Source organism: Amphiprion ocellaris, chromosome 24 (genome assembly GCF_022539595.1).
Source record: "Amphiprion ocellaris isolate individual 3 ecotype Okinawa chromosome 24, ASM2253959v1, whole genome shotgun sequence".
In the NCBI taxonomy this organism is placed as follows: Eukaryota; Metazoa; Chordata; class Actinopteri; family Pomacentridae; genus Amphiprion; species Amphiprion ocellaris.
The window spans coordinates 21,589,209-21,602,415 of record NC_072789.1 but is presented as its reverse complement, the minus strand read 5'-3'; positions in this window follow the sequence as shown (position 1 = coordinate 21,602,415).

The window sequence follows — 13,207 nt, the reverse complement described above, 5'->3', positions numbered from 1 at the left end:
TTGAACTCCATAAACTAAAGATAGGCTCTGAAATGCTGTTTTCCTGTATATAATCAATCTAATTTTGCCAATAATTGGGACTGACTCTATACATGTGCTGCTTCATCAGAGGAGAATCCCTAAGACTGATGTCATGTTGCATCACATGGGTTTGAGTGGGCTCATCTGAAAATCTGCTGGAGCTGAGACAAATGCAGAAAACATCAAGTTTGACCAACATCTCAGAATTTTTTAACAGCATGAACAGACCAACAACATCCTCAGCATCAGATGCAGCTGAAGCCATTGGTGCCTCCATGATTTCAGCACCGGACAGTTCCAAGACATTTTGACTGACAGAAGCTTATCTGTCCAGGAAGAACTTCAGCAGGTTCATATGATAGAATCTACTCCGGGATAGTCACTATGTAGTCCTGGTCCCTCATTTTTTCCTGGACTGCAAAGAGGACACTGTAACACACATACAAATCTAAAGCCACCATGATATAACACAAACAAAAACGCACATGCAGTAACACAGCTAGGTGGCATCCAAAACATGTGCACAAAAAAGCGCAAAAGTTAGTGATAGAAAATGTTGGCAAACAGATTTTTCAGTCACCCATGGACAAACCAACAACATTAGAAGTGAAGCCGCCAGTGCCTCCATGATTTCAGCACTGGACAGCTCCGCAGCTGCATGAGCCTCATTAATGATTTCAGCACCGGACAGCTCCAAGACACTGACAGGAGATTCTGTGTCCAGGAAGAACTTCAGCATGTTAATTTGACTCAATCTACTATCAGTAGACTATGCGGCTATCAGCGACTATGTCGTCCTGGTCACTCACTTTTTCCTGGACTACACAGAAGCCACTGCAATGTGTGTTGCCCATCATGGGCAACAACAGCAGCACTTTTTCACCCAGACTGAGGGGCGAAGGTGCACCACAAATTCCTCATTATTAAACTCCATTGTATAGAGCAAACAGCAACCAGAACTGACCATCAAAAACCTGTTGAGTCAGGATGCAAAAGGACAACCCGGTAAAAAATGTCTCTCAAAAACACCTGCTAGACCACAGCTAAGTGATGTCCAACACATGTGCACCAAAAATCACAGAAAAGCACAAACAGTAGCTGATACAAAACGACGGCAAACAGATTTTCCAGCCACCCGTGGACAGACCAACAACATCTTAAGTAAAACTGTCTGTGCCTCCATGAGTTCAGCACCAGACAGCTCTGCAGCCACATGGGCCTCGTTTATGATTTCAGCACCGGACAGCTCCAAGACACTTTGACTGACAGAAGATTCTCTGTCCAGGAAGAACTTCAGCAGGTTAATATGATACAATCTGCTCCGGGGCAGCAACTGAGTAGTCCTGGTCACTCATTTTTTACACATATAATAATACATAGATACATACATAATACATAGAGGCTACTGTAACACAACTGCAAAGCAAAACCTGCAATGGGCAACAATTGCAACATTTTTTGCACCCAGACTGAAAGGCAAAGTTGCACCACATGTACCTCATAATTAAACTCCATCAAGAGCAAACAGCAACCAAAAAATACTTGCCCGGTTCCTCAAAAATACCTGCTACATCACAGCTAGCTGGTGTCCAAAACAGGTGCACCAAAAAAAAAATCACAAAAAAGCACAAAAGTAAGCAAAAAAAAATATAAAGCATTAAAGCAACAATCTTCAGTGTCAAATCACATGTGAATTAACATCAGGAAGAAAAAATTTTACTATGATACAGTTTTCCAACACAAGTAACTGGGCTAAAACAAAAATGCAAAAACCCAGAAAGTCATCAGCACACGACCGCACACTGTGCTGCAAAAAGAACAAAACGACAACAAAACGGCAACAAAACGACATCAGTACGGACAGTTTGTTGAGAAAAAAAGCAAAAGAAATTAAGGCTCAAAGGGGTAGGAGGCTGGGACATATTTTAAAAAAAAAAAAGGGACTCCAGACAAAAGTTAACAACTGACCTCCCCAAATTCAGCCAGATTCTAAACTCAAGGCTTCATAATGTTAGCCCACAAAATAATAGGTGACGTCCTGGCTGCTACATCCATCTTTTATACACTATGTTTTTTACATTGGTATTTCTATTACTTAAAAACAACATCTGACCTGAACACAAATACCACTACACAAGGCAGGCCTAAAAACATTCCCTGCTTTATCATCTATTTTCTTGTAAAAGATGGCATCATTTACAAAATGACCATCATTCTGCACTGAAGAAGATTTAAAACAAGTAACTGAGACCATACAGTCACTGGAAAAATATTTACTGAGATATTAAATCTAATTAAAATTTGGAACATTTTCTCATAGACTTCTATACGATCTGAGCTCATTTTGCTCCCAGAGGAGTCGCCCCCTGCTGGCTGTTAGAAATAGGTTTCAGCCATTTCTTATACAAGATAATGTACATTTCTGAATAAAATATGGCCTGATTTTAATGTGGAAGAGTTGATTGCACGCATACTGGGGATTTTAATGCATTTCTATATTCCCTTCGGTTTTCTCAAAGTACATCTTCTGAAGGCTCTAAAGTGGAAATGTTCTCTTGCTTTCTAGGTTGCAGCTGCTGGTAACTATTACCATTATTAAGACTGAAGATGCATGTGGTGATGCTTTACTTTCAGAGACCCGATGACCTGCCTGTAATCCGGTGGGTAAACAGTGTTTGGCTGCAGCCGGCTATCTGCACAGCATTTTGATCGCGCTGCTGTGACAGGGAACACCTGTGGACGACGGCTGGAGATAAGACTTGTCAAGCACGCCGAGAAGCTGCACCGTCTCTGCATACCGATGGCCTGGAGGACAAACAAAGTCTCGAGGTATTTTCTATTCTGAAGGTCTGTTTTTTTCCACCAGCAAAAATTTTAATTGGCTCCATTAATGTGGATGATTAAATCAACTTGGTAATGTCCGAGCAAAGAAAAGAGCTGGAATAATCCTGCACCGAGATGCTCTTGCTCTTGGTTTGACAGTTTCCATTTCGCCCAGAGTGCAAAGCGTACGTCACATTTGGATTCGAGACGAGACACTGTCTTTATTTGTCTCAGCTCAGATAGCAGGCAGCAAATGGAATGAAATGTGACAGTATTGTAGCTATAATTACCAAATAAAAATGTCTGTTTTCTGCACAAATCCTGCTCCTGTCACAACCTGTCCAGAATTGCTATTGTACAGTAACACAAGGTCAGCACAGCTTTAAAGACAAGTTTGTAGCATTTATTTGGCATCAGAGAATGTTAGAAACTGCTAAAACACAGAGCTGTTCTGGACTTTTTTTTTCTTTTAGATTTTTCTGCTATATTGAATTAGACAGTAAAAAACATATATCAATGATTGAGGAAAAAAGCGGAAAACATCGAAAGCTAACACTTAAATCACATTTTTATTGTGTGACGCCATTCAGTTTTAATAAATCTCACAACATACACTACCGTTCAATAGTTTGGGGTCACCCAGACAATTCCATGTTTTCCATGAAAACTCCCACTTTTATCCATGTACTAACATAACTGCACAAGAGTTTTCTAATCATCAATGAGCCTTTCAACACCATTAGCTAACACAATGTAGCATTAGAACACAGGAGTGATGGTTGCTGGAAATGTTCCTCTGTACCTCTATGGAGATATTCCATTAAAAATCAGCTGTTTCCAGCTAGAACAGTCATTTACCACATTAACAATGTCTACACTGGATTTCTGATTAATTTAATGTTATCTACATTGAAAAAATGCTTTTCTTTTAACAAAAAATAAGGACATTTCTATGTGACCCCAAACTTTTCAATGACTTGTATTTCTCTCTCTTTTAGATGCTAGTTTGTTAGTCTTCTCGTGTTTGCTGTCTGAGTTTTCCCAGTGTCCCTTGTGCTCTTCTAGTTTGTACAATTTCCCTTTTGTTTTGCTTTGTATCCTCTTTCACTTAGCTCCCCATGCTTTTGTTGCTCTTCTGGATTTCTGGACTAAAAATCCAGGGTAACCTTGGCCCACTCCCTGTGTTTTCATTTAGTTATTTGTGTGCATCGACTTTAACTTTTGTGTTTATACCGATTCTTTGTCTTCATGTGGGTCCTTTTCTGACAACTCACACAACAATATTACAGATTTTTTACCTCAGACGATGTTCAGTTATGACATTATTGTGTACAAAGAGCTTGAACTCTCAGATCTTTGAGTAAAATATGACTGTGGGTAGCATGACAATGATGAAAACATTTTAGTGTTCCATAAATACATTTCTGTAGTTAGTCATCATCACACATGGACAGAATTTTTAGTGTTGAAATCACAAATAAACTATGGATGTTTTGCAGATGGGTGAACTTTTTCTGCTCAAATACACCGTAGCATCATCTCCTGGGTTATTTAGAACCGTGTTCATCCAAAATACCAAAATGTTCACCAACCAGCATTGACCTATACAAAGTGTATCACAATGTAATTACTTAACTCTCATTTGACATGGTTTTCCACTCGCTTTTACATAACACCATAATAGAATTAGTAGGAAATGGAAATGTCTGCTAGGAATAAAGGCCTGCATAATAAAGTAACCAATGGCGTTTCATTCACAGGCCCATGAGTGCAGGGACTATTGACTGCACCAATTTGCTTGACAGGAGTTACTATCACCTCCATCCACCTTAGTCCACAACCAACACCAAATTATTCATTCCATTACTGACCGATTCCCCAAACTCCCCCGTTTCCTCCTTCCCAGGACGCCCTTGTATGTAAATTCACAGATACATTCTCCCCTCATTACAGATAGTGGTAATGAGAAACAGGGAAAAGAGCATGTACTTGTCACAATTGGCTGGAGTGTGTTGATAAATAGCCCCAATTAGCAGTAACCTTCAAGGAGCCACTCGAGGTTTTACCACCAAATCAGCTTTGTTTGCCTGGAACAAGCTCTTGTGTTCAAGTGATTGAACATCTCAAAACCCCAAAGAAGTAAGTTCGTCCTCGGCTGTGCACGTCTCCAGAGTTCAACTTAAGTTTGTCCTTTGCTGAGGGACTTGTTCCGAAAGAATAGATCTTTACAAGCTCTCAGAGATTTATTGCCAGGAGAAAATAGCACATACCGTATTTTACCTAAATGGGTTGTTGAAGACGAGAATGTTGCTGAATATCTGCAGCAGTTTTCAGTATCCTGTCTGACCCAGATTGATTGAGTATTTCAGAAAGCTTCCATTTCACTGGAGCTCTTTGGGTGACCTTTGAAAGAGTCCACTTTGCCAGCTGGGTTGTGAGAAGTGTTTCCTCTGGATAGAATGCACAAACATTTGAAGAATCCACCGGCCAGGCTGCTGTTTGCTGACTTTTCCTTGGATTTCGCCACAGTACAACCTCAGAAGCTTATCAGGCTGTGTGGATGAAGTCTGCACGGCGGCTTGAGTTTCATGTAGATGAAAGCAAATTTTCTTACATCATCGGCCTGAACCTGAAAGCAGTTAAACTGGCCTCTCAGATTCTTTATGCACATTAATCTAGTTGTTTTCATAACTCTAAAGTCTTTGCAGCAGGACATTCATTGTTGTCAGACCACATCTGCAGTTCACACAGAAACATCTTGACAGTATTGATTTGACTGCAAGTTTGTCCAGACACTTACACTACTGTTCAAAAGTTTGAGGTCACTTAGAAATATCCTTATTTTTGAGGAAAAGTATTTTTTTTCAATGAACATTAAGTTAATCAGAAATACAGTCTGGACATTGTTCATGTGGTAAATGACTATTCTAGCTGGAAACAGCTGATTTTTAATGGAATATCTCCATAGAGGTACAGAGGAACATTTCCAGCAACCATCACTCCTGTGTTCTAATGCTACATTGTGTTAGCTAATGGTGTTGAAAGGCTAATTGATGATTACAAAATCCTTGTGTAATTATGTTAGCACATGGATAAAAGTGTGAATTTTCATGGAAAACATGAAGTTGTCTGAGTGAGCCCAAACTTCTCCATGTATTTTGTGTATGTTCCTAAGATCATCTGAAAAAATAAAGCTTTTAAGTAAGATTTTTACTTTGTCTAAACTTCATGTAAGATGCTTGGATAGAATTGGACACCAACACACCTTTGTGTACTCAACTATTTAAAGGATTCAGGGGGGTTGGAATTACGGAAGTACAAAAGTGAACAAAAGCGCTGCATGATGCATCATTTTAAAGCTGCAAGAAATTTCAAGGACATTTTATTGTTCTATATGCTCTAGTATAAAGATTAAATCCTGGAGCAGAAACCCATTAAAGCACTAAAGTACTTGTTGACCTTTTAATTGCAGTCAGCCTGTTTTTTAGTTTCTAGTAGTCATTTACCACAAACAATGTCTAGACTGTATATCTGATTAATTTAGTGTTATCTTCATTAAAAAAAAAATGCTTTTCTTTCTAAGTGACCCCAAACTTTTCAATGGTAGTTTATGTTTGTAACCGCATTTCACTTCCATCATTATTGCTAAATTTCCTTCTTTTAAATTTTTTACATCTTTAAATTTTATATTATTTGAATGTGTTTTAACTCTTTACTTTGTACGATGTCCTTGGGTGCTCTGAAAGGTGCCTATAAATAAAATATATTATCATATTTTGACAGTATTTCTTAAAATACTAGTTCTGTGAGTCAAGAATTCGGCCAAAATTTTTAAATGGCACAAGGAGGGCCATGTTAGTTTCTTCTTGGGTTACTTAACAGATTCCCTGATTCTCTTTTGGGAGCCCAATGGTTCCATTAACACCTAAAGGTGACCCTCAAAGCATGAAGATAGAAGCATTTCTTAGACTGCATGAGACAAATAAGATAAACTTGTGTAAAATCTAGTTAGAATGTTGAATGTTTATTGAAAAAAAGTTGGTCCCACAGTCAAACGGTTATGAATTGATCAATGATAGTGACTGACTGATCCGATTTTCAATGAAAGCCGCGATGGGCAAACCGTCACTTCAATAATTAATGACTCTTGCCAGTATCTATTGCTTTGTTTTGAGCCAGCAAAGCATCACTTAATCATGTTATCCAGTCTAACGGGGAGCTGAACACGGATCTGTGCAGCTTGGTCGTGACACGCCGGATGCAGCTTCACTGAGTTTCTTAACAAGCTCTTAAACTGAGGGGAGTTCCTTGAGATGTTCACACATCAAAAGTCATTAACTCCTCTAAAGTTGATAATCGCAGCGTTAATCATGCTTGTTTACATCTTCAGAGGTATAATCAGAAGGCCCTATGCGTATTCATGAGTCTTTGATTATGGATGCAGTTCAACATAGAAATGAGTTAAGTCCTGAGGCACCTGATGGCGCTAAAAGTAAATGACATTAATGCATAATTAATGCTGTTAAGAGAGCAATCACCAATTTGTCTAAACAGGAAGGGATGATTTTCTTTAAAAAAAAAAAAGTGTAATGTGGCTGCTCTGATATGTTGAAAACAAAATTCATTCTAAGATTTATGGGTTAGTGGAAAATAATACGCAGCAAATCACAATCAAAGAATACATGAATCCAGTCAAAGTGCATTTCATATAAATTATTCATCTATTCACTTCAGTTAAACGTGAACAGTTCTGAAGTCTGAAAACAAACTTACAAACATTATTTTAGTGGATAACAGAACACATACAGTGTTCAATCCCTCTGCAATAACATACAATTGTATCACCTATAAATAATTACATTACTTCTAAGTTCAAGTCATAGTTTTTACTGTTATCTAACTCTTGTTTGTTTTGGATCATCATCATGCTAGAGTACTTCTCTTCTGCCAGGCTTCAGCAGACTGACAGCCATCTTGTTGACCAGTATTTTACTAAAATAATTTCTGCACTCATGCTGCCCTTCTCCCACTCCTGTGCTTCACTGACAGGACTATGCATTCACTATGGTAAAGCTGATGTTATGCAATGTACTTTACACTGTCTTTGAAACTCAGAACTATTGTGCCAAGTCTGAAACATGTCTGTTTTACAGAGTGATTGTGAAAATAGTGTTACGCTCTAGAGGCTCAGGTGCAGGAAACAAGACGACAGGTAGGAATCAGATAAAGAAAAGAATTTATTTTATAGAGTAAATCGATCAAGACTACAAATGCAAACCGGAAGACTACGACCGGAAATACAGACTTAAACAGGAACTACTCATTAAACAAAACTCTAAGTAACCCCTAGCGAGTTGGAAAGACACGAATATACATATTCAAGAACAAATGAACGTGGATACGAAAGGTACTCAAGCTAACCATACCAAAATACTGCCGAGTCAGGAAACTCTGGAACAAGGAAATCCAAATTCTAACCTGATTGAACACTGAACACTAAAGACTCAAAATAACCAAAGCACTAACCTGACTCGGAAACGATGAACTCAAAATCTAATTCAGCCATCAACCTTACTGCGGAACAAAAGCACGCAAAACTAGGTGCAGAACCATTCTAATACGAGATGCTCTAACTGGGGAACTTAGCAGGCTACTGGGAATGACTGGTCACTTGGGTAGACTCTGGGAATGGGCTGGAATGCCGTGTGGTCGGAGGTTGGTTTTCCAGGGAGGGGGAGAAGGCTACGGCAGCAGACTGGAGGTTGGGAGACGCCAGTGGAAGTGTACAGCACAGGTGAGTGAATCCTGAACGGTGACAACACAGGTGGGGGGGTAATTCGACTGCTGGATGCTGGGCCAGGAAACCAGTGAGGACGAAATAGGAGCAGGTGGGTCCGGATACCGGTGGAGTCACGATCCGGCACTGAGTGGTGTCTGGTTTTATTGTAGCAGGGATGGCACACGATTGGATGGATTCCACCTGCTCCTGCTTCAGCTGATGTTGACTGCTGATTGTGGACACCTGCCACTGCAACTCAGTGAGAAAATTAACATAATGATCAAATAAACATAAGACTGTTGAAGGCTGCCGTGAACCAGGCTTACACAACCTGTCACAAAAAAAACGGTCCCATACAACTGGACTGTACCACTACAGTCACCATGGGGATCCATGTTAAGCACAACACTAACACTCAGACTTTCCTCAGTCCTGCCTGACTCTTCTTACCTAAATATCTTCTGGGGTGTGCCGGGCATGAGGCAACTTTAAAGGTTGAACTCGGCGGCTGAGACCCTGAACACTTATCTCCACCAGGTAGTGGACTCACCCAGATTAACCCTGAAAACAAGAAAGGAAAATAACAAAAGCATCCGATGGAGGAGCTGAAGCAGCTTAGCTGGACACTCCCATCTGAGGAAGCTGTGAATGAAGTGACAGCTAAACAAGAAAAAAATACTCACCAGCAACAACTACACACTGACACGATTAATGGATTCAAACGAATCAATTTCCCAATTCCTCTGAAAGAAATGGATGAGCCCCAAAATATGTTACATCCCCAAGAGCTAGGGGATGAGGGGAGAAACAAATATAAAGAAAAAACAGGTAAAGAGGCAGGAAAACTGATCGTGTAACAAAAAAATGATTTATTTACAAAACAAACAATCTAAAGTCAACACAGATCGAGCTTCTTAAATACAAAGTCAACCCAAAAATCAATGCACCACACTACTAACGCTACGACACCAACTCAGCACTCTAGCAGCTGATCTGGCCCACTGGCCACAATGACTCAACTTTTAACAATCTCCACTGATTGTACAGGTGTCACAGGTGCACCTGGCCACTCCTGCCAGGCGTAGCCTGAAAGAAGGGGGAAATAGAGAAATATCAACTTACCCGACCTACAGAACACAGAAGCAGGGAGACAGGAGGAAAATAGGGATGGGCTTTATTAAACAAAAGAACTACAACAACACAAGGGAAACTGGACTGTGAAGGAAAGCCAATACCAAACACTCTACGAAAACTAACAACTAACAATAAGAAACTAAATCAAAACCTACTCAGAACTAACTTAAACCGACAGCTACACAAACCACTAAACCTAAAAGTGAACACTATAACAAACTACGGCAAGACAAACAGCTGGGCTGGCTCGGTACTCACAAAAATGGGGACACAGGCTTGGGGATAATAGAGTCTGAATACAACTAAGGAGACAGGAAACAAGGAACAGGAACTGGCAGGAATCCAGGTTGAGAGCCGAGTCCACGAAGGGGGCTGAAGCAGTCGGGAGGTAAGCAGGGCTTGGTGGGGGAAAACAGAATCCAGGAGGGGATCAGAGGCTGGTGGAACACAGGGATGTGACAATCTATGGTCCAGCAGAGCAGTGAGTGAAGGAACGAGGTTTATATAGCTGAAGGTGTGCTTGGAAACAGGTGAGTTGAATGGGCTGATTGCCGCAGCTGAATCACATCGTCTCAATCAGACAACAGGCAGGCAGGAGATGCAGAGAGACAGACAGATACAGGGAGACAGACAGGTCAAAATACATGCAGACGGACAAGGAGGAAGAAAGAAGGCAAAAGAGGGGGGAGGAGGGAGAGGAACAGGGTCTGGAGCAGGGATCATAACACAAACACACCAGGGAACGTAACACAGACATAACATACGCAGCCCATAGGTGTGAAACTGAGAAAGTTCTGGTGTTTGTAGCTCATTTTCTGAACATGTCCATGCATTTAGAATGATTCACAGGTAAATTCACTTTTGCTGCATCGAGGTCCTACTTTGGGAACGTTTTTTAAAGTGGCCTTTCTGCAGTATTTATTTTAGACTGTTCATAAGAGGAAATAATTGCACACACCTCTAAAATCAGTTCTCAGAAGGAAAAAGAAAACCGAACGCTTGGGATAGGTGAAATCAGAATAGTGGATGAAGGAAAAAGTTTAGTGGCAGTAACAGAAGGGTGCATGTAGGGAATTTAAAAGCACAAATAATGCTATTGCAGGACAATAGTCTGCTCTTATGTAATACTTTACCAAACAAGCACCAAGTGGAGGGTAGATATGTTTTCATTTATTTGGTCTGTACCTCCCAGTGTTCTCAAACTTAGAAATAACTGGCTTCCTCCATAACCAGGGCTGTCGTTGATCAATACCTTTGTCTCAGAGCTTCTCAGTTTAAAAGCTCCAGCTTGCAGTGACTATTTCCATCTACTGTCAGCGTGGATGTGTTGGAGAAAAACAGCGGTAAAAGTCGAATTAGGAGTCCAACATTATTAAGCATCTGCTTTGCTAAGCTTCTTATATACTTATAGCCATTCAATAAATTCACAGCTTCGGAAACTGTGAGAAAAGGGTGAGAGCAATTTCTTTTAACTTTGTTTTTAAATCTATTTACGCTCCATCCTCCACAAAAGATCCACAAACTGCTGACGGCAACAGCCCATCATGCCGCCTCAGCAACTCGCAAACAAACATGGGCTGTAACTCTCCTCCAAAAAAACCCCCCCCCAAAAAACCCTAGCTGCATATGAAATTCACCATTTGTTTTGCTTCTCCATCCCGGTCTGACGGAGGGATCAGCGGATGTACGGAGCTCCCACTCCAGATGGCTGCAATGTGTGGCACCCTGATGACCACAATCCCGCATGGGGGTCCCGGCGTTTTGTTAATGAACTGGATGTGTATGCACGAGCACGGATCTGTCTGGACGTCAGCCACCTGTAGAAAGCAGCAGAGTCTGTGGGAGGTGAAGAAAAGGCGGCAGCATCTGGTCACTGCATGCCGAAGACGGAAAAAGCAGCTGTGTGCACGGATGTCACGGATAGAAGCGCTTTAGTCGTTCAAATCAGTCGAGGTCCTGTGCATTGCATTGAGCCTCGGTTTGCCTCGAGCCTGCTGTTGCTTTCGTGCCAGTTTTTAGCTGCATGAAAACTTGAAACGATACTAAATCAAAACCCAGAGCGGGCGTAGCGTGTTTTCTTTCATTTCACCAACACTGGACGATAAAGCCAATCTTTGTTTATGAAAATGAATTAAAAACCTATCTGCGAGCTTCCACAGAGGAATAAAAATGACAAGCTAGAGATTCAAACTGGAAGTTTTTTTAAATGTAGATATTACAGAAAAACACCAAACATCATATGTAGCTATACAAGTATACATTTTTGGTCAAATTAAAGCTGCATGTATGTTTTCAGACGTCATGTGAGTTAAAAAAATGCAAATATTAAACTGTTCTCGATTTTTGGGGTGATAATTTTGGCACTTGACATTAATTTACTTTTAGTATTTTGAGTAACACATTTTAGGTAGCGTCATTTTAGTAGTTTTTTTGTCACGAAATGTCTTGTTTTCATCATTTATGAAGATGATATATGATGAAAGACAATCTTGTAATAAAATTTATCATAAAGCATGTAACATTTACAGTTAATTAAAATGTATCTGAGAGCTTCCACAGAGGAATGAAAATGAGATTAAACTGAAGCTAGAGATTCAAACCAGAAGCTAAAAACTGCAAACATCATATGCATAAGTACACATTTAGGTAAAGCTTAATGCTGCATTGATGTCTTTTTTTAAAGTCATATGAGCAAAATAATGCAAATATTAAAGCATGCGATAGAAAGGTGCCGTGACAATTTGGACACTTTTGATTAAATTATTTTAGTCGCATTTTTTTTGTCACAAACTCTGCGTCTTGTTTTCATCATCTAACATACTGTAGTCTTACTTTTGTGCTATTCGTCTTCATATCTTTCATGTCTAGGCACTTTGAGGCTACATCTGTCACCATGCTTGTGTACGGTTGCCATGGTTACAGGTGTTATTTTCATCTCTTACAAGGCTAATGGAAAAAAGGCTTAGGGTCCATGTCCTTCTACTCTGCAGAGATACAACAGACTGACCCTCCTCAATAAACTGGCCTTGGGCTCTATGGATAGACGACAATTCAAAGAATTTAGGAATATACTCCATCATCATCACCAGGGTAGATTTGTCATTTTAAATTTCTGCCTAATCCAAACTAGCAAATAGCAGCTTAACCTATATCTTACCACATTCCTATCAATGCTATCCAGGCATGGTTATTGTCAGGGGGCAGAAAATTCTTGATTTATGGTCATGCGCTCTGGGTAGCTACTGAAAGAATGAGGTCGAGGAAACAAGTGGCTGAAATGAACTTCCTACATCGGGTGTCTGGACTCAGCTTTAGAGATTAGAAATCTGGGAGGAGCTCATGGTAGAGTCACTGATTTTTTACATAGAAAGGTGCGAGCAAAGGTGGTTTGGGTGTCTGAGGATCCAGACTGCACACCCGAGACTACATATCTCATCCGGCCTGGGAACA